Here is a 20,413-nt window from a genome sequence, read left to right on the forward strand (position 1 = left end):
CCAGGAGTGGAATTGCTGGGTCATATGGCAGTCCTATTTCCATTTTTTTGAAGGAATCTCCACACTGTTCTCCATAGTGGCTGTACTAGTTTGCATTCCCACTAGCAGTGTAAGAGGGTTCCCATTTCTCCACACCCTCTCCAGCATTTATTGCTTGTAGACTTTTGGATAGCAGCCATTCAAAGTCAGATATTTTTTAAAACAAATTCTATGTGGGAGCTTCCCTGGGGGTCCAGTAGTTAAGACTCTGCAGTTCCAACACAGAGGGTGAGGGTTCCAATTGGCGCCCGGAGTGTGGGTTAAAATCCCACATACCAAATGGCAGGCCAATAAATAAATAAATAAAATTAAAATTATAAAAATAAATAAATAAATTCTATAAATGATGTTTAGGGCAAAGAATATTAGAATGACTTAAAACTTGCAATTTTTTCTTTTTCACCTATACTCATTTTATATTATCTAATTTTCACTGCATGTTATTATAGATTTGACATATTACCACATATGTCATGACCTGATAGCCTCATAATGTGAAACAGAAATTGAAGCCCAGAGGGAATAATATCCTGAAATTCTGTAGACATTGTTTCTTTACTTTCATAGAAATATCTCAAAAATAGATTCCTGAATACAGAATAATGAAACAAATTTGTCTTCAATGCATGAGACAGGGTGCTCAGGGCTAGTGCACTGGGATGACCCAGAGGGATGGGATGGGGAGGGAGGTGGGAGGGGGGTTCAGGATGGGGAATGCGTGTGCACCCATGGTGGATTCATGTCAATGTATGGCAAAACCAAAACAATGTTGTAAAGAAAATAAATAAATAAAACTGAAAAAAACAAAAAACGACAGAAAACCAAAACAAAAACATAGCCCTGACCAACACCCTGACCACAGAATTGTGAAACCCTGAGCAGAAAATGCAGTTAAACTGTGCCTGAACTCTCAACCATAGAAACCATGAGATAATAAATGGGTATTGTTTTATGCTGATAATTATATATATGTAATATATATATATATATATATATATAAACACACACACATAACTCCAAGTAGTCTCGCAGATATTACGGGTTTTTTATGTTAAAGTGGCACTTGAAAACTCAAAAAAACAATGACATATGGCTCCTAGATTTCTGAGAGGACAGATAGATCATGCAAGTCCCATTTCTAAGCCAAGGAGGGATCTAGCCGTGACCAAGAGCAGAGGAGGACAACTAGGAAGCGCTGTCACACTGGGAGGGTGTCTGTTTTACTTATATCACATGGACTCAAACATAATCAATGTTGGAGTGAAGAGAAAGTGATGTGGGGGACTACTTCGTTGAAGTTTCAGGAAGTAATAAGAAGTAAAGAAAGTGGTGTCCCTTGACATTGTACAACCTGACAGTTTTGAGGAGATGATTTTTGCATTATCCATCTATTGCAATATTCTATCACACGTGTGAGTCATTACTGTATACTTTTGAGCACAGGTCGCTATTTGTTCTTTAGACACCTATAGTTGATAAATATTCTCCCCAAATGTACTATAATCATGTGTATTCCCTCTACAATTTCAGTCTTAATGCAATTAATTTGATTGCCACAGATGTGTAAATGCAAAATGTGAACAAACAAGAAAAGATGTGCAAGGCATGTACCAGTTTATGCATTCCAGTAATTCAGTAAGTTTCATATTTATTCTGAATACTCAGTTCAGTTCAGTTCAGTCGCTCAGTCGTGTCTGGCTCTGCGACCCCATGAACCGCAGCACGCCAGGCCTCCCTGTCCATCACCAACTCCTAGAGTCCACCCAAACCTCTGTCCATTGAGTCGGTGATGCCATCCAACCATCTCATCCTCTGTCGTCCCCTTCTCCTCCTGCCCTCAGTCAAAAAGACCTCAGGGTCATTTCCAATGAGTCAGTTCTTCGCATGATGTGGCCAAAATATTGAAGTTTCAGCTTCAACATCATCCCTTCCAATGAATACCCAGGACTGATCTCCTTTAGGATAGTCTGGTTGGATCTCCTTGCAGTCCAATGGACTCTCAAGAGTCTTCTCCAACCCCACAGTTCAAAAACATCAATTTTTGGCACTCAGCTTTCTTTATAGTCCAACTCTCACATCCATACATGACCACTGGAAAAACCATAGCTTTGACTAGACAGACCTTTGTTGGCAAAGTAATGTTTCTGCTTTTTAATAAGCTGTCTAGATTGGTCATAACATTCCTTCCAATGAATAAGTGTCTTTTAATTTCATGGCTGCAATCACCATCTGCAGTGATTTGGGAGCCCAGAAAAATAAAGTCAGCCACTGTTTCCACTGTTTCCCCATCTATTTGCCATGAAGTGATGGAACTGGATACCATGATCTGAGTTTTCTGAATGTTCTGAATCCTAACTTGGAATAAATACAAAACAAATGATTTTTAGTTATTTCTGTTTATGTCTTCATATTATATACTGTTATAGTATTCCCCACTGGTGTTTATAAATCTAGAATATTCTTCAGACAAAATTCAGTTAAACTAATAATTTTCATAAATGAGATTTCTGTTACTATTATTAATGCCCTTCATTAATGTATTTCTCTTCTTTCTGTGATGACCTCAAGAAGAAAATATCAAATGTACTTCTGTGGCAGATATCAGCAAGCAAAATCCCCAAAACCCTCTGTATTTGCTAAAAGTATTTCAGCATGTTTGTACAGGAAAATGATATGTTTGTGGTCATTAAGAATTTATTTCCGTTCTCTATTTCTCTGGTGTGTATTTGGAGGGAGGGAAGTCAACCATCGTCACCATAATCTGTTTTCTTTCCAGACATGTTTTTCTCAGATGCTTCTCTTTCTCTAAAAATACCACATTCCCTCAGGTTACACTGTTTAGACAGAACTCCATCTTATCTTCATAAACCTGACTGCCCATGTGGGCCATGATGACTAATTCTTCCTAAATCTGTAACATGGATAGCAGTATGCTACTGACAATTGAATAACCTAAATTGCTTCCCCAAATGTTTAGACATTAATAGAGAATATCTTTTTGAATCATGAGGGCATGGAGAGAGAGACTGGAGGTCGAATATAAAATGCAAGACTTTGAAGACAAAAGATTGAGATAAAAATCTGGCTGATTCATATCAATGTATGACAAAACCCACTGAAATGTTGTGAAGTAATTAGCCTCCAACTAATAAAAAATAAATAAACAAATAAGAAAAATAAATAAATAAATAAAGTTATCCTACTACAAAAAAAAATCTGTATCTAAACAAACTTCCTTGATGCCAATGATGTCCCTAAACATAGTACTGCATAGGTATCTATCTACTTAAAATTTTAAAATAAAACTTAGATTTAGTAAATATTCATATGGTTTTCTATAAAGTATGTCAATTCACACCTCCACTATGACTATTGCACTCGTAACCCTCTTTTGACCAGTGGAAAATGAGGCCCATGGTATAAGTGATTTGTAGAAGGTGACAGTTACTGTGAGTTGAGTATTCTTACAGACATAATGTTGTTGAAACTGCTTCTCTAGTTCATAGCTTATTTCTAGAGAGGTTTTCAAGCTAAGCTAAATTTGCTGCCTCTGAAGAAGAAGCCACATACTTATCAATGATAGCTATTACACTTTGATTCAACAAACTCTGCTAACCAACCTTTCACCAGTATGAGCTCATGGCTTCTATCATTCTGTTAGGGGAAGCACACTGACTGAAACCACCCACCCTGGCCAGGCACCATAGTAACCATTTGCATGAGTTGTTTTATGGCAGGAGATCCTGATAAGGAATACGGAACTAATAGGCCACCACCAGCCAGAAGAGTTCGGGAAAGATCGAGAGGAGACACTACCTGTCCGTCCACTTCCCAGAATCCCTCTTGCTAGCATCCATCTTGGCTGAGCGATGCGTGCGCCACCAGGAAAGACTCTGAATTAGAATGATTGGCCAAAGACCACCCGGAAACTAATCCCATCACCATAAAACCCAAGACTGTGAGCCACGGGGCAGAGCAGCTCTCCTGGGTTCCCTTACTTACTGCTCTCCACCCGGGTGCCCTTTCCCAATAAAATCTCTTGCTTTGTCAGCATGTGTCTCCTCGGACAATTCATTTCCGAGTGTTAGACAAGAGCCCAGTTTCGGGCCCTGGAAGGGGTCCCCCTTCCTGCAACAAATGGCGACCACGAAGGGACATCTTCTTCGCTGAGACTGACATCCTGACCACTCGGGGTACTCAGGGGCCAGCTTGCCTGCCAATGGACCAGACCCAGCGGCCGCAACTGGGACCCTTTTGTCCCTGGTCTCCTCCTGACGCGGACAACTTGCCAGAGTGCCCCGACCGGTAAGGAACAAGAGACTTTATTGACCTCCCTCCTCTTCCCTCTCTCTTTCCTCTCCTTAGTCCTTCCTATCCTTCCCGTTTTTCTAGTCCCCCGGTCCTGGATGCAGGAATCTGGTCGAAGGGCCTCAGCTTGAGCTGAGGATTGGAGACTGATCACCTCCTCTTGGCAGAGAACTCGAATTTTCTGGTCTGGTTTCTGGTAGGGCCGAGTTCCAGTCCTCCCTTTTCTGGAAGCCCAGGGAAAAGTCCTGTAATGCCTGGGTGTCTGCAGGTGGCAGGAGACGTCTGTAAGGCCACCCCTTTTACCCCCCTTTCCCGCCTCCTCCCCCTTCTTTCAACCTGGCTTCCTTTCCTCCTTTTGAAATCTTTGAAGACATCTGAAGTTTTGTGTCTCTATAAAAGGTTTTCTGAGAGACTGTATTCTTGTATTTAAGAGAGTGTCTGATGAGGACTGCCAGGTTTATATGTGTGTGTTTTAACTCTGTTCTGTGTTGTGATTTGTGACGGCCATTTTGCTTTGTTTGGCTACCATTTAGACCTGCCACCATTTTGTTAGAGCTTGATTTTCTTTCCCTGTGCCTTGAGACCAGGGCTCTCAGGAACACTTATCTAGACCATCTCTAACTCCTGAGACTGAGAAAAAAAAAAGAAAAAAGCCTTTAAAAATGTTATTTATTTCAGCTTTTTTTATAAACTAGTAAATTTTATATTGTAATATCTAATTCATGACCAAACTTAGAAAATGAAGCTAGATCTTACAGTGTGTCTGTCTAAATATGTCTTGGTGTGTTTTTGTCTCTGGGTAATATTTTTTAGGTTAATTTGTAAATGAGCTCTATTTAATTGGCTTAAAAAAAGGTAAGCGCTTACAAATCAAATAATTCTAAATTAAACAATAAATTCCAGGTTCAGGTGAACTGGGAAATATTCAGTATTAAATACCTGATATTAATGTTTTTTGTTGACCTGTCTAATATATACATGTCTTAGAGTAATGAACATCAAGTAGAATATTTTCATTGTACCTAGGTTTAATATAAGTTAAATATTATACCTATTACAAGTTTGTCAACAAAGAAATTACCTCAAGTGAAAAAACTTCTAAAAAATGTAAATGAGGTATGAGTTTATATATAAACTCTATTAAGAATAATTATTCTTTAAAAATATCTGTCTACAATAGTCTCCCCAGATTGGCGTAACTTGAATTTCTAAGGGTTGTGCTAAACTAAGTATTAAAAGTCTATTAAATAATTAGGTCATTTCCAAATGAAATAAGATTTTGAAACATTTACTACTAAACACTGATTTCCTTTTACAGAAAAACTAAAGAGATTTGGGACTATAAATAAATAATGTTTGATGCCATCCTAAAATGTTTTGAAAAAGCAAGGGTTTTAGAAATTATCACTGGTATTTATGCTCACCAATCTTTAAAATGCTAATATAAAAGTTAGCTCTTGGTTGCTAAAGGAAAGCAGGAAGTGTGCTTTCAGTAAAAAAAGAGTAAAAAAATACTAAAAAGAGTTATGCATGATCAAGATTTTCTAAAATTAGATTACAATTAGTTAAATAAATAGATTTTGTTAAAAATGACGTGGTCATAAGAAAACTGGTTAGAGCCAATTAGGTCCAAGATGGCGGAGCTGACTTTCACTAGACCTTGAGCCTTGGTATTTGCGCCCATTGTGACTTACCTACAAGCTAAATGATACACCCATCAACATTGACTGAATCTGACCAAAAGTTCTAAAGCTTTTAATTGATCTTTTTGATAAAACTTCCTGAATCAAATTCTTTTGAAGTTTCTTTGACATCTAGCTAACTTTGGGGTGTTTCAGAGGGCCCCTGAAACATCCCAAAGAGAGATATTAAACTGTTTACTTGGTTGGTTAAATTACATGAAAAAGATTATCAAATGAGTAATAAATCTGCTTATGTTATAATGTATAAAAAGTTACTAATACAGATAGCCTAGAATTTATACAGAGTTCTAAACATTTTGATATGTCTTGGTAGTCTGATGAAAAACCTGATGACTTCACAAAAGGTAACAAAGGACTGAATGAACCAGCGAATATGCTTATAACTTTTATGGTTTCTATCTGAGAAATTACAGGTTTAAATTGTGTGTTTTCTGGGAATAGAAAAAAACCTTCCTCTTAAACTAATTATAAAAATAATTTGGTAAAATTACACGTTATAAACAGAACAATTATATTTTCTCTCTATCTGACTCCTCCAGAAATTTAAAACTCTTAAGTTTCCAGTAAGTTTATCAAATGAGCTAAAAAGATTGTCTCACTAACAGGTACAAAAATCTCAAGGAATTTTTGAGATGTTAAAAGAAAAGAGTTCACCTAGGCAAAATCTGTGATAAGCCTTTGGTGTGAGTTTCCCAGTCCTGTTTTATATTAAAAGTTCAGTCTGAGATCCTATAAGTGTTTCAGCAAAATAAAAAGTCTATGATCAATTCTGTTATGTGATATTAATGTGAAAGTTTGTTTCTGAAGCTTGTCTCAGTAATCTATCTTTGGACAAAGATCAGATGCCTCATGACCTGCAACCAGGACTGGAAAAAGACATAATTTAAGAGACTGTCTCCAACCTGGATGGAAAGACTTTTCATCAGGTACTCTTAACTAGCTCATGCACAATGAAACTGAAGGGAAATTAACTCTTAGATTAATTCCCACTTCCAAAGGCCCCTACACTGGATTGGTCTATAGAGAAGACAGCTGACCTGATCTCACCTTAAAATGATGCTCAAACAAGAAAAATTACAGTACACTAGGATGAGAAGACAACAACATCAGAGGTAGACAGCTTGTTCAAGACACTGGACCTGATTCTTATGATCGTTTATAGTGTTCTCTTGACTTCTTAGACCTTTGTATATAAATCAAATGCTTTTCTATCATAGGCCTGATACTATGCTAGTTTTAAAAATCAATCCAATTGTTGGGTTTGTGGCCAATTATCTGTGTCTAGCTCTGGGTTACCTTGGTAAATTTCTCTGCCTACAATACTCTAACTGGTTGGCCCTGAGGAAATTTACTTGGAAAAATTATAGTCATATTCAGGTTACTATGATACTACCAGACGGGATCCCCTCACTGGGCCAATTAATAATGCCTACTCTGACTCTGGCTATAAATTTGAGCCTTTTCCTATTCCTCAAGCTCAATCAGAGCAACAAGAAAAGTTTTAGCAAAAAAAAAAAAAAAAAGAAATCTCCCACAATTATGAGATAGATTTATATAGATAACACTAGGCTATGGTAATTTAGGTTTAAAGTCTCCTCTGTGTTAAAGACAATTAAATCATACTAAAGATAATCAGTCTAGTAACACTAGAAAACTGGGCTGTGTGCCTTATAGATGGTGGTGCCAATGAATAATTTCCCTGAAAGATAAAGATTCGTACAGAGTGGACTAAGTCAGACGACCTGGGATATACTGGGCTGTGTGCCTTATAGATGGTGGTGCCAACGTATAATTTCCCTGAAAGATAAAGATTCGTACAGAGTGGACTAAGTCAGACGACCTGGGATGTACTGGGCTACATCTAATGGAAGCTCTTAGGTCTCACTTGTGACTTTACTAGCACTGCTGGCTACGATCTTTGTATTTCACCTGTTTTACAGAATTGCTATTTCTTACAGTGCCAGATGTGTGACTGAGGCCTCTGATAGAATAATATATAGTTCCTTATGAAATCGATGATGATGACAGTGTAACTCTAGATATGAGAAAAAGCAACAAGAGGGAATGTTTTCCTGGACCAAGAGGCTAGTAAGACAGGTGGTCCAGAGAATTTTAGATACTGTTTTATGGCCTAATCCAGTAACAGCACATTGAGAGGCCAGTCGACAAAATCTTTGCCAAACCTGAGAATGGACATTCTCAGCACCATGGGATAAAATGGTCATGAAATGCCCCCCTCAAAGTCGTGGTCAAGTTTGTGAGCAAAAAGGGGCTTTGCCAACTGAAGATTGACACTTGCCATCTACATCTACAGCGATTCTATCATGGCCACTGCAACTGCTGACTTCCAACGGCCCTGAAAGGACTTCAGGGTGAAGATCAAGAATGAGGTGTTCTGTGCTCTGGGAAAAACTGGCAGAACAGGCCTTCAGATAGTTAGATCTTTTCAAGAGATTTTATGAGTCCCAATTCTTGCATCTTCTCATACCTAGAGAAACACTGACATCATTAATGGTGCCATCTGCTTTGGCTATTAAAGAAAAAAATTTACAATTAAAAGTCAAAATAGAGTACTCAGCTATGGTTCAGACATCCTGGAAAATAACCAGGTGTTACTATGGGTGTAATTTCAGATTAGACATTGTATTGCTAAACACTTGAGTTTTCTGAGTCGTGTCAGGCTTAGATGCCACCATTCTCAAAACAATGTCTGCTGGAAGCTAGTAACTTCTACCTTACTTTTTATAAAACTAGACAACTGGCCACCTGGCTACAAGTCTCCCTGAAGTGCCAGGTCCAGACTGGATTTCAGGCCTATTCTTCTAAAAGAAAGAGATTTACTTTGTCTATTAAAACTCCAGTTATCCCTTCTCCAGCTACTACTAACTGTGTATGTTACAACAAAATGGCAGACCAAGGGATTGAGATTTTAATCATACAAGGCTCAGATCTAAGACTTGGAACTCAGGAATACTTCCAATTCAGTGTCTCTTCTCCAAGCTGAGGCGGTCCTATGCCCCATTTTGACAAAAAGTTATCACAGTCATAGTTTCCCTGTTCCCTAAATAAAACTGAACAGGACTCTGTGGGGTGGCAACTCTGGAGTACAGATCTGCTGTACTATAAAATATAGGCTTTATTCAGCCTCCTTGACCTTCCCTGAGTTCCAAAGGGTAGATTCAAACAATTGCCAATCAGAGAAGGGAAAAAAATACAGAAACAGAGGGGAAACAATCAAATGGTGGTACAGCCTTGAGACGGGTCCTGGTTCCTACTCAAAAAAAAAAAAAAAAAAAATGCATAACAATGTCTTTTGAGTTCTTCTACAGAACTAGAGTCCCCACCCAGGTGGAAGATGATAACTTCAGACTAAACATAAGATTCTTAGAACACAGCTCTGTTGCTTGACCACCAGCCAGTCATCCCAGCAGGACCTCCTGTTTCTGGGGACCAGTGATGACCATCCTGTTAGGTCTCTTGTTTGGCCCCTATTTTACCTCTGAGAGGTGCTGACAGTTTCAAACTAAGTTGCTGTTATTACAAGAGTAAAAGCTGGTTTCAGATATAAAACACCCCAACTTAGGTCAGGTATAGAGAGACTTCTGCTCTGCTAGGCAGGCCTACGCCCAGGCACAGCAGGAAGAAGTTACAGAAGAAAGAGACCTCCGCCCCAATTCCCAAGAAGCATCTTGAGTATGAAGTCTCTCAGGGGGGAGTTGTTAGGGGAAGCACACTGACTGAAACCACCCACCCTGGCCAGGCACCATAGTAACCATTTGCATGAGTTGTTTTATGGCAGGAGATCCTGATAAGGAATACGGAACTAATAGGCCACCACCAGCCGGAAGAGTTCGGGAAAGATCGAGAGGAGACACTACCTGTCCGTCCACTTCGCAGAATCCCTCTTGCTAGCATCCATCTTGGCTGAGCGATGCGTGCACCACCAGGAAAGACTCTGAATTAGAATGATTGGCCAAAGACCACCCGGAAACTAATCCCATCACCATAAAACACAAGACTGCGAGCCACGCGGCAGAGCAGCTCTCCTGGGTTCCCTTACCTACTGCTCTCCACCCGGGTGCTCTTTCCCAATAAAATCTCTTGCTTTGTCAGCATGTGTCTCCTCGGACAATTCATTTCCAAGTGTTAGACAAGAGCCCAGTTTCGGGCCCTGGAAGGGGTCCCCCTTCCTGCAACAATTCTGTATATGACCTAACTACCATCCCTGGTTATGCTTATTTGTGGTGATACCAATTGCAGAGTAGAAATAAGGAACTGTGAAAAAAGAACTGACCTAAGTTACAATCTCATTATGCATGGTTACTGAAGGAGGCCATGTAATGGGAGTCAGAGATGGTAAATTAAGCCTACAGTTGTTGGGATGATACCTTGATGAGAGGCTGACAAATGACTCAGAGAGGAAATAGGGCTGGGCAATATAAAGAAAGTATTAAACTCAAAGTTGAGGTTGAGTAGTCAGGGAGACGGTGAACTAGCAAGAGAGAAGAAAGACTTCAGTAGTGAAAATGTATACTGTGTTACAAATTACATGAGAGTTGCATTTATTGCAGTGGAAACTATCTTTAACAGTAGTTTTTTCAGAGGAGGTGATAAGTTAGAAGGTTGGAATCAACATAAACACACTACTATGTTTAAAATAGATAATCAACAAGGTCTTACTCTATAGTATAGGGAACTCAATACTCTGTAATAACCTATATGGGATAATAATCTGAAAAAGAATAGATACATGGACTTGTATTACAAATCACTTTGCTGTACGACTGAAACTAAGACAAAATTGTTCATCAACTCTAACCCAAAATAAAATAGAAATTAAAAGGTAGAATTCTTGCTCTAAAACTTAAACTCTAAACAAGTGTCTTGTCCTAAATATGGAAGAGGAAATGTCCTAAGTGCACGAGTTCATCACAAAAGATAGATATTGTTTCCTTTACAGTTAAATGTGCCATTTCAACCATGGCCCTTGGGACAGGGCCAGGGAATTACATAAGAAAAGTACTCTGGGATTAATTAGCCAAATTACTTCTTGGCAAGGTGCAAGCAGGGTATTGCATCATTAGGGTTGTTTCAGGCATTTCGACTGATTTGGGAATGGTGTGTCCAACATAGATCACTCTGAAGTAACCTCTGCTCATCTCAGACAATGAATGAATACAGGGTCTGGAAAAACCAGTCCTAAGGGTAAAGAACTCCAAACATAACATGATGATGGGATGTGTAGTGAGATCTGAAACGTTGGATGACCTGCCTCTGAAGTGGATAAAGATGGATCCTGAAGATGCCACTCATGACCTGGTGTTGTGAATGATACCATCTCTTTTCAGGGCTCATCCCTGAGGGACTTATTAATCTTTATGTGATTGTGCAACCTTATGTAAAACAGATAGTGAGTGGCAGCCTGCCATACAGCACAGGAAGCTCAACGTGGTAGCTGCAGTGGTCTAGAGGGGTGCAGTGCCAGAGCGGAGGGTGAGGGAGGGGCATATGCACACACATGGGTGATTTGTTTAATGCACAGCAGAGCTAACACAACATTGTAAAGCAACTGTACCCCACTTAAAAAAAAAAAAAATCCAGATTGAATACTCACCTCTCTCACATCTTAATCATTATGTTAAAACAAACATTAGCATAAAAATGCAAAAAATCCTGGTTCCCTTATCATATGTAAAGGCATTAATACAGTGTCATTAGATAAAAAGCTAAAGGAACAAAGCAAAGTCTATCTTTTTTTCCTTAAACATACAGTGTGTAGATGGTAAAGAATCCATCTGAAATGAAGAAGACTAGGGTTCAGTCCCTGGTTAGAAAGATCTCCTGAAGAAGGAAATCCAGTATTTTATCCTGGAGAATTACATCGACAGAAAAATCTCGTGGGCTATAGCCCATGGGCTCAGCAAAAGTCAGACACTACTGAGTGACTAAGCACATCAACACCTTATATGTAAATAATGGCCAGAGAATCCAATTTTACATAACACAAATTGTTGTTAATAGGCATGACTATCTTTAATAGGTTTTTAACAAAGTACATTGAATGTGGAAAGGATTTGGGCAATAATTAAGAGGTACTGATATATAAAATATACTGAGAAAAAAATCTATTATTTGAGGTTATAAAAGAAAATATGTGGGTCACAGAGAAAGCAAGGGAATTTCCAAAAAACATCTGCTTCTGCTTCACTGGCTGTGCTACGGTCTTTGACTGTGTGGATCACAAAAATCTGTGGAAAAATCTTAGAAGTGATGGTGTTTTGCCAAAAGCTTTCACTTCTGTCTCAGGTTCAAAGGATTTGTTAACAAAGCAAGCCACTTGTTATATACAAATAAATAATGCAGATATTTATTAGAGAATTATCTAGCTTACTTTCAAGACACTAACATTAAAAGAAAAGAGAAATAGAAAGAGCAGAGACTACATCACCAAACTGGGTTTTGACCAACATCCAGACTTACACAGGGCTGGGAAGGCCCATGTCACAGCACATCTGGAGTCCCAATTGGGAAAAGTTCCCAGGCAGCACCTCCGCTCTGCTCTGTGGGTGAGAATTCAAAGACTGTCCTTCCGGTTTTGATTTATAATCCCAGGACAGACTCCCAGATACATTCATCAATCTGGGACCAAAATGCAAGCCTGGTTTCAAGAAAATGCTGTTGACTTTGCCGTGGAAAATTTGGAATGTGGTGAAGCCTGGGGCTTGATTGGCCAGGCCCCCTCCAGGGGCTCAACTGTCTCAGGATTCCTCTCCATCTTATCTATGATGCTGCAAGTCTTGCACTCACAGCAGCCAATCCCAGTCACTCCCAGTCAGGGCAGTGCCCAGGTAAGTTAGAAGCAAGGTCACAGGCCTGCTCTGCTTTGTCTCTGAAGCCTAAACCAGACTATTTATTTACTTTCTTTAATAGATGGGAGTACCAGATCACTTGACCTGTCTCCTGAGAAAACTGCCTGTGAGTCAAGAAGCAACAGTTAGAACTGGACATAGAACAAATCACTGGTTCAAAATTGGGAAAGGGGTATGACAAGGCTGTATATTGTCATCCTGTTTATTTAACTTATATGCAGAATATACCATAAGAAATGCTGGGCTGGATGAATCACAAGCTGGAATCAAAATTGCCAGGAGAAATATCAACAACCTTAGATGTACAGATGATACCACTCTGATGGCAGAAAGTGAAGAGGAACTAAAGAGCTTCTTAATGAAGATGAAAGAGGAGAGTGAAAAAGCTGGCTTACAACTCAACATTCAAAACACTAAGATCATGGCATCTGGTCCCAACGATTCATGGCGAATTTTGTTGTTCACTCACTAAGTCATGTCTAACTCTTTGCAGCCCCATAGACTGCAGCACACCGGGCTTCCCTGTCCTTCATCATCTCCCAGAGTTTTCTCAAACTCATGTCTATTGAGTCAGCAATGCCATCCAGCCATCTCATTCTCTGTTGTACCCTTTTCCTCCTGCCTTCAGTCATTCCGAAATTCAAGGTCTTTTCCAAACATTTGGCTCTTTGGATCAGGTAACCAACATATTGGAGCTTCAGCTTCAGCTTCAGCATCGGTCTTTCCAATGAATATTCAGGGTTGATTTCTTTTAGGATTGACTGGTTTGATCTCCTTGCTGTTCAAGGAACTCTCAAGAGTCTTCTCCAGCACCACAGTTCAAAACCATCGATTCTTTGGACTCAGCCTTCTTTATGGTACAATTCTTACCTATGTACATGACGACTGGAAAAGCCATATTTTGACTACACAGACCTTTGTAGGAAAAGTGATGTCACTGCTTTTTAATACTCTAAGATTGTCATAGCTTTTATTCCAAGGGGCAATCATCTTTTAATTTCATGAGAGCAGTCACCATCCACAGTGGTTTTGGGACCCAATAAAATAAAGTCTGTCAGTTTCCATTTTTTCCCCATCTATTTGCCATGAAGTGATGGGACCAGATGCCATGATCTTAGTTTTTTGAATGTTGAGTTTTCAGCTATTTGTTTCACTCTCTTCTTTCACCTTCATCAAGAGGCTCTTTAGCTCCTTGTCACTTTCTGCCATGAGGGGGATATTATCTGCATCTTCGAGGTTGTTGATATTTCTGCCAGCGATCTTGATTTCAGCTTATGATTTATCCAGCCCATCATTTAACATGATGTACTCTGCACATAAGTTAAATAAGTGGGGTGACAATATACAGCCTTGACATACTCCTTGCCCAATTTTGAACCAATCCATTTTTCTATGTCTGGCTCTAACTGTTGCTGCTTGACCTGCATACAAACTTCTTAGGAGGCAGGTAAGGTGATCTGCTATTTCCATCTCTTTAAGAATTTTCCACAGTTTGTTGTGATCCACACAGTCAAAGGCTTTAGTGTAGTCATTTAAGCAGATTTTTCTGTTTGTTTGTTTTCTGAAATTCTCTTGTTTTTCCTGTGATGAAACAGATGTTGGGAATTTAATTTCTGGTTCCTCTGCATTTTCTAAATGCAGCTTGTACATCTGGACACTCTGTTCATGTACTGTTGAGACCTAGGTGAAACATTTTTAACATCACCTTGCTAGCATGTGAAATGAGTGCAGTTGTGTGGCAATTTGAACATTATTTGGATTGCCCTTCCTTGGGATTGGAATATAAACTGACCTTCATGACAAATAGAAGGGGATAAAGTGGAAGCAATGGCAGATTTTATTTTCCAGGGCTCCAAAATCACTGGGGACAGTGACTGCAGCCATGAAGTCAAGAGATGCTTTTTCTTTGGAAGGAAAGTGATGACAAACCTGGACAGAGTATTAAAAAGCAGATACATCACTTTGTTGACAGAGACCTGTGTAGCCAAAGCTCTGGATTTTCCAGTTGTCATGTATGGATGTAAGAGTTGGACCATAAAGGAGGCTGAATGATGAAGAATTGATGCTTTTGAACTGTGGTGCTGGAGAAGACTCTTGAGAGTTCCTTGGATAGCAAGGGGATCAAAACAGTCAATACTAAAGGGAATCAACTCTGAATATTCATTGGAAGGACTGATGCTGAAGCTGAAGCTCCAAAACTTTGCCAACTTGACACAAAGAACTGACTCATTGTAAAAAAACAAAACAAAACAAAAACGTTGGTGCTGGGAAAGACTGTAAGCAGGGGGAGAAGGGGACGACAGAGGATGAGATGGTTAGACAGTGTCATTCACTAAATGGACATGGATTTGAGCAAACTCTGAGAGATAGTAGAGGACAGAGGAGCCTGGCGTGCTTTAGTTCTTGGGGTTCTAAAGAGTCAGACACAACTTAGCCACTGAACAACATGTCGCTCAGTGTTCCAGTACATGTCACAGATACACAGAGAGCCAATATCAATCATCACAAATATAATACAATTCTAAACATTACCTTGTGTTTGTTTCTTATTTTCCCGTATACCAATACTTAAGATGATAACTTTCTCTTTCATTTAAAAGATAGCATTTTTTTAAATATTAACTGAGATAATGGCTCACTGGTAAAGAATCAGCCTAATAATGCAAATGATGAAGGTTTAATCCCTCGGTCAGGAATATGCCCTGGATTAGGAAATGGCAACCCACTCTGATACTCTTGCTTGGGAAATCCCATGGACAGAGGAGCCTGGTAGTCTATAATAGAGTCAGACACGACTTTGTGACTAAAAGCAGTGACAGCAAAAGGCTAATGCTAGGAATACCTCAAGAGGTGGAGTTGTCTTTTCCAGTGACCTTTAAAGAAGACCCAGGTTCTTCATCCCCCAACTTCCAATCATGAATTTCTGTACCTCTGTGAAGAATACAGTATCTGTTCTCTGCAATATTGGCAAGAGAGAACAGACACAGGATGATAACCAGTCTCTGGAGTGCAATAGCGATCTAGTACATATGATTCTAGGGTTACTTAGTGATATAATTGGGGCAGAATTATAAGGAATAGGCTATTCAAGAAGTTCTGTCAATCCCTGTGATCCCTGTATCTGTTACTCATTCAACTGTGTCTGGAGGCATGAAACAGAGACATATTTCTTTTACAGTGAAGACACGTGAGTGCTAAGTTACTTCAGTTGTGTCTGACTCTTAATGACCCCATGGACTAAAGCCCACCAGACTTGACTGTCCATCGGATTCTCCAGGCAAGAATACTAGAGTGGGTTGCCATGTCCTCCTCCAGGGAATCTTCTCCACTAAGGGATCAAGCCCACATCTCTTATTTCTTCTGCACTGACAGGTAGGTTCTTTACCATCTAGGAGGCACAGTAAATATACTAGAATAAAGTGAAATAAAGGGAGGGGTTCTTGCTAGTGTATTTGGTAAATTTACAAGGACTCCTTTGCTTAACAATGCAAGGAGTCCTCATTCATTTATTAATAAGTGTTTTTGAATGGCATTCTGAAGCCCAGCAAAATAAATATCAAAGTAGATAACGGGTGGACAAGAAAGGAAAGGAACTTGCATCTATCGAGGTTTGAATTACAACACATGGTTTTATGTTTATTTTTATTTATTTCTGAATTTACTTGTATATGAAAGTATTTATTCACTGCCTCTGCAATTTTACATGCTATGATGACACAGTTATAGAGTGCTACAAGTACATAAAAAGTGTACAAAAAAACTATTTGAATCACTAATATTCCCTTCTTGCTGAGCAGTTTTACTAAACCTATTGTTTAAATAGTGTACTGGAATCATAGGATGGGAAGTTGAATTGACATAGGTGGAGGGATAGCTTGGTGAATGTTATCTCACAGGAGGCTTACCCAAGGAAGAAGGTATAAAAAAGACCCTCTCTGCAAAGCAGCATATTGCTCCCCTTTTCTTAGTCTGGAGACAAATTAAGATCACCAATGGCTACTTTCAACACTCAATTTAGGCACAAAGGTAAGTAATGGGTCATATCCAGAAGACTGTAATGATGAGACTACAAGAATCTATCAGTACCTGAACTTCAGCTCTCAGAATCTTTACATATGTAGTTTTGGTTGAAAACACTGTATCACTCAGAACACAATTTAGTACTGATTGCTTTTTTTATGGCAACTTTTACATCCTTACTCCTTAAGCTGTAGATGAGTGGGTTTAACATGGGGATGACAACTGTGTAGAAGACAGAGGCTATTTTGTCTGTGGCCATGGAGTAACTGGAGCTGGGTCTGAAATACATGAACAGGAGTGTACCATGAAATATAGCCACAGCGGTTAAATGGGAGACACACATAGAGAAGGCTTTGTGTCTCCCCTCGGCTGAGTTCATCCTAAGGATGGTTGCTATGATGTAGCTCTAGGAGAAGAGGACAGTGATAATGCTGGTCCCCACAACACAGCTACTGGATATGAAGAGCATTATCTCATGGATGGATGTATCTGAGGATGAGATGGGCTAGCAAGGCTGGGATGTCACAGATAAAGTGATTGATGACATTAGAACTGCAAAATGATAATCGAAATGTACAACAGGTGTGGATTGCTGAATTTACCAAGCCTTCCAGGCAGATAACAGATATTAGCTGGGTACAGAGTCTTCTGGACATGGAGACTGTATAAAGAAGTGGATTGCAAGAATATACAATGGAAAAAAGACAACCTCTTTAACAAGTGGTGCTGGGAAAACTGGTCAACCATTTGTAAAAGAATGAAACTAGAACACTTTCTAACACCATACACAAAAATAAACTCAAAATGGATTAAAGATCTAAATGTAAGACCAGAAACTATAAAACTCTTAGAGGAGAACATAGGCAAAACACTCTCCAACATAAATCACAGCAGGATCCTCTATGACCCACCTCCCAGAATATTGGAAATAAAAGCAAAAAGAAACAAATGGGACCTAATGAAACTTAAAAGCTTTTGCACAACAAAGGAAACTATAAGCAAGGTGAAAAGACAGCCCTCAGATTGGGAGAAAATAATAGCAAATGAAGCAACAAAGGATTAATCTCAAAAATATACAAGCAACTCCTGCAGCTCAATTCCAGGAAAGTAAATGACCCAATCAAAAAATGGGCCAAAGAACTAAACAGACATTTCTCCAAAGAAGACATACAGATGGCTAACAAACACATGAAAAGATGCTCAACATCACTCATTGCCAGAGAAATGCAAACCAAAACCACAATGAGATACCATTACACACCAGTCAGGATGGCTGCTATCCAAAAGTCTATAAGCAATAAATGCTGGAGAGGGTGTGGAGAAAAGGGAACCCTCTCACACTGTTGGTGGGAATGCAAACTAGCACAGCCGCTATGGAGAACAGTGTGGAGATTTCTTAAAAAACTGGAATTAGAACTGCCATATGACCCAGCAATCCCACTTCTGGGCATACACTCTGAGGAAACCAGATCTGAAAGAGACACGTGTACCCCCAGTGTTCATCGCAGCACTGTTTATAATAGCCAGGACATGGAAGCAACCTAGATGCCCATCAGCAGATGAATGGATAAGGAAGCTGTGGTACATATACACCATGGAATATTACTCAGCCATTAAAAAGAATTCATTTGAATCAGTTCTAATGAGATGGATGAAACTGGAGCCCATCATACAGAGTGAAGTAAGCCAGAAAGATAAAGACCAATACAGTATACTAATGTATATATATGGAATTTAGAAAGATGGTAACGATAACCCTATATGCAAAACAGCAAAAGAGACACAGATGCACAGAACAGAATTTTGGACTCTGTGGGAGAAGGCGAGGGTGGGATGTTTCGAGAGAAAGCATCAAAACATGTATATTATCTAGGGTGAAACAGATCACCAGCCCAGGTTGGATGCATGAGACAAGTGTTCGGGCCTGGTGCACTGGGAAGACCCAGAGGAATCAGGTGGAGAGGGAGGTGGGAGGGGAGATCGGGATGGGGAATACATGTAAATCCATGGCTGATTCATGTCAATGTATGGCAAAAACCACTACAATATTGTAAAGTATTTAGCCTCCAACTAATAAAAATAAAGGAAAAAAAAAGAAGAAGAAGTGGATTGCAAATGGCTATATAACGATCATAAGCCATGACAGCCAACATGAGACATTCCACATCTGTAAAGGTCCCTCAGAAATACATCTGTGTAGCACACAAGTCAAATGGAATCCTTTTATGCTCAGATAGGAAATCAGCCAGCATCTTGGGAGAGACAGCAGAGGAGTAACAAACATCACAGAAGGAAAGATTGCTCAGGAAATGATACATGGGTGTATTCAGTCTTGGGTTCACCTTGATCAGCAGGCTCATCCTTACATTGGCAACCACAGTTATGCCGTAGACCGGCGGGAAGAGCAGGAAAAGCCTCTGTTGCACGTGCCTTCTGCCTGAACGTCCTAGGAATGTGAAGTCAGTAGCCACACTGCAGTTCTCAGCAGTCATCATTCAGATCTGTTGGGAAATTCCTGGTTGTGAAAGAAGAATTGGAAATGGAGGGTAAATATATCAATTTACTATCTTTATAGTTAAACCCTGGTCCTTTTTAAGATTTCAGTAATCAGGAAAAGAAACTTCCTAGGACTACATGAGGCCAACAGACTCAGAAATATTCTCCAATTTTATATAAATGAAAAAAAAATGTTGACAACAATACATTTGCAAAGCACTGTATAGTTTTGCCAGAGAAGGCAATGGCAACCCACTTCAATACTCTTGCCTGGAAAATCCCATGGACAGAGGAGCCTGGTAGGCTGCAGTCCATGAGGTCGCTAAGAGTCGGACACGACTGAGCGACTTCACTTTCACTTTCCACTTTCATGCGCTGGAGAATGGAGAAGTAAATGGCAACCCACTCCAGTGTTCTTGCTTGGAGAATCCCAGGGTCGGGGGAGCCTGGTGAGCTGCCGTCTTTGGGGTCGCACAGAGGCAGACACGACTGAAGTGACAGCAGCAGCAGTATATTTTTGCAGCACCCTTTCATTCGAACTAAATCAGACTGTTTCCAATCCAACTTGTGTAGTATTTATGTCCATGTTTGTGGCTTTCCTGATGTCTGAGATGGTAAGGAATTTGCCTGCAATGCAGGAGACCTGGGTTTGATCCCTGGGTCGGGAGGATACCCTGGAGAAGGGAATGGCTATCTACTCCAGTATTCTTGCCTGGAGAATTCCATGAACAGAGGATCCTGGTGGGCCCTACAGTCCATGGGGTCGCAGAGTCAGACATGACTGAGTGACTAACACTTTGCTATTCTGTCTAATACTAACGAAAGGATGTGTTGTGAGTCAAGCAAGGGTCTGACAATTGGGTGGTTCACATAACTTGTCTTTTGACAAGATTGCTGGGTTTTTTGGTTTGTTTTGTTTCTCAATGATGTAGAAATGTTGTTATACCCTGTGTTAGAGAAGAATGGTAAGTAAGAAGC

The 20,413-nt window shown here is 39.7% G+C and overlaps 1 pseudogene; it reads right to left on the bottom strand.

Moving 5' to 3' along the window:
• Positions 1-17,060: 17,060 nt before the first annotated feature.
• On the bottom strand, positions 17,061-19,431 carry LOC133045258 (olfactory receptor 5AP2-like; annotated as a pseudogene).
• Positions 19,432-20,413: the final 982 nt, after the last annotated feature.

Source organism: Dama dama, chromosome 23, assembly GCF_033118175.1.
Source record: "Dama dama isolate Ldn47 chromosome 23, ASM3311817v1, whole genome shotgun sequence".
Classification (NCBI taxonomy): Eukaryota; Metazoa; Chordata; class Mammalia; order Artiodactyla; family Cervidae; genus Dama; species Dama dama.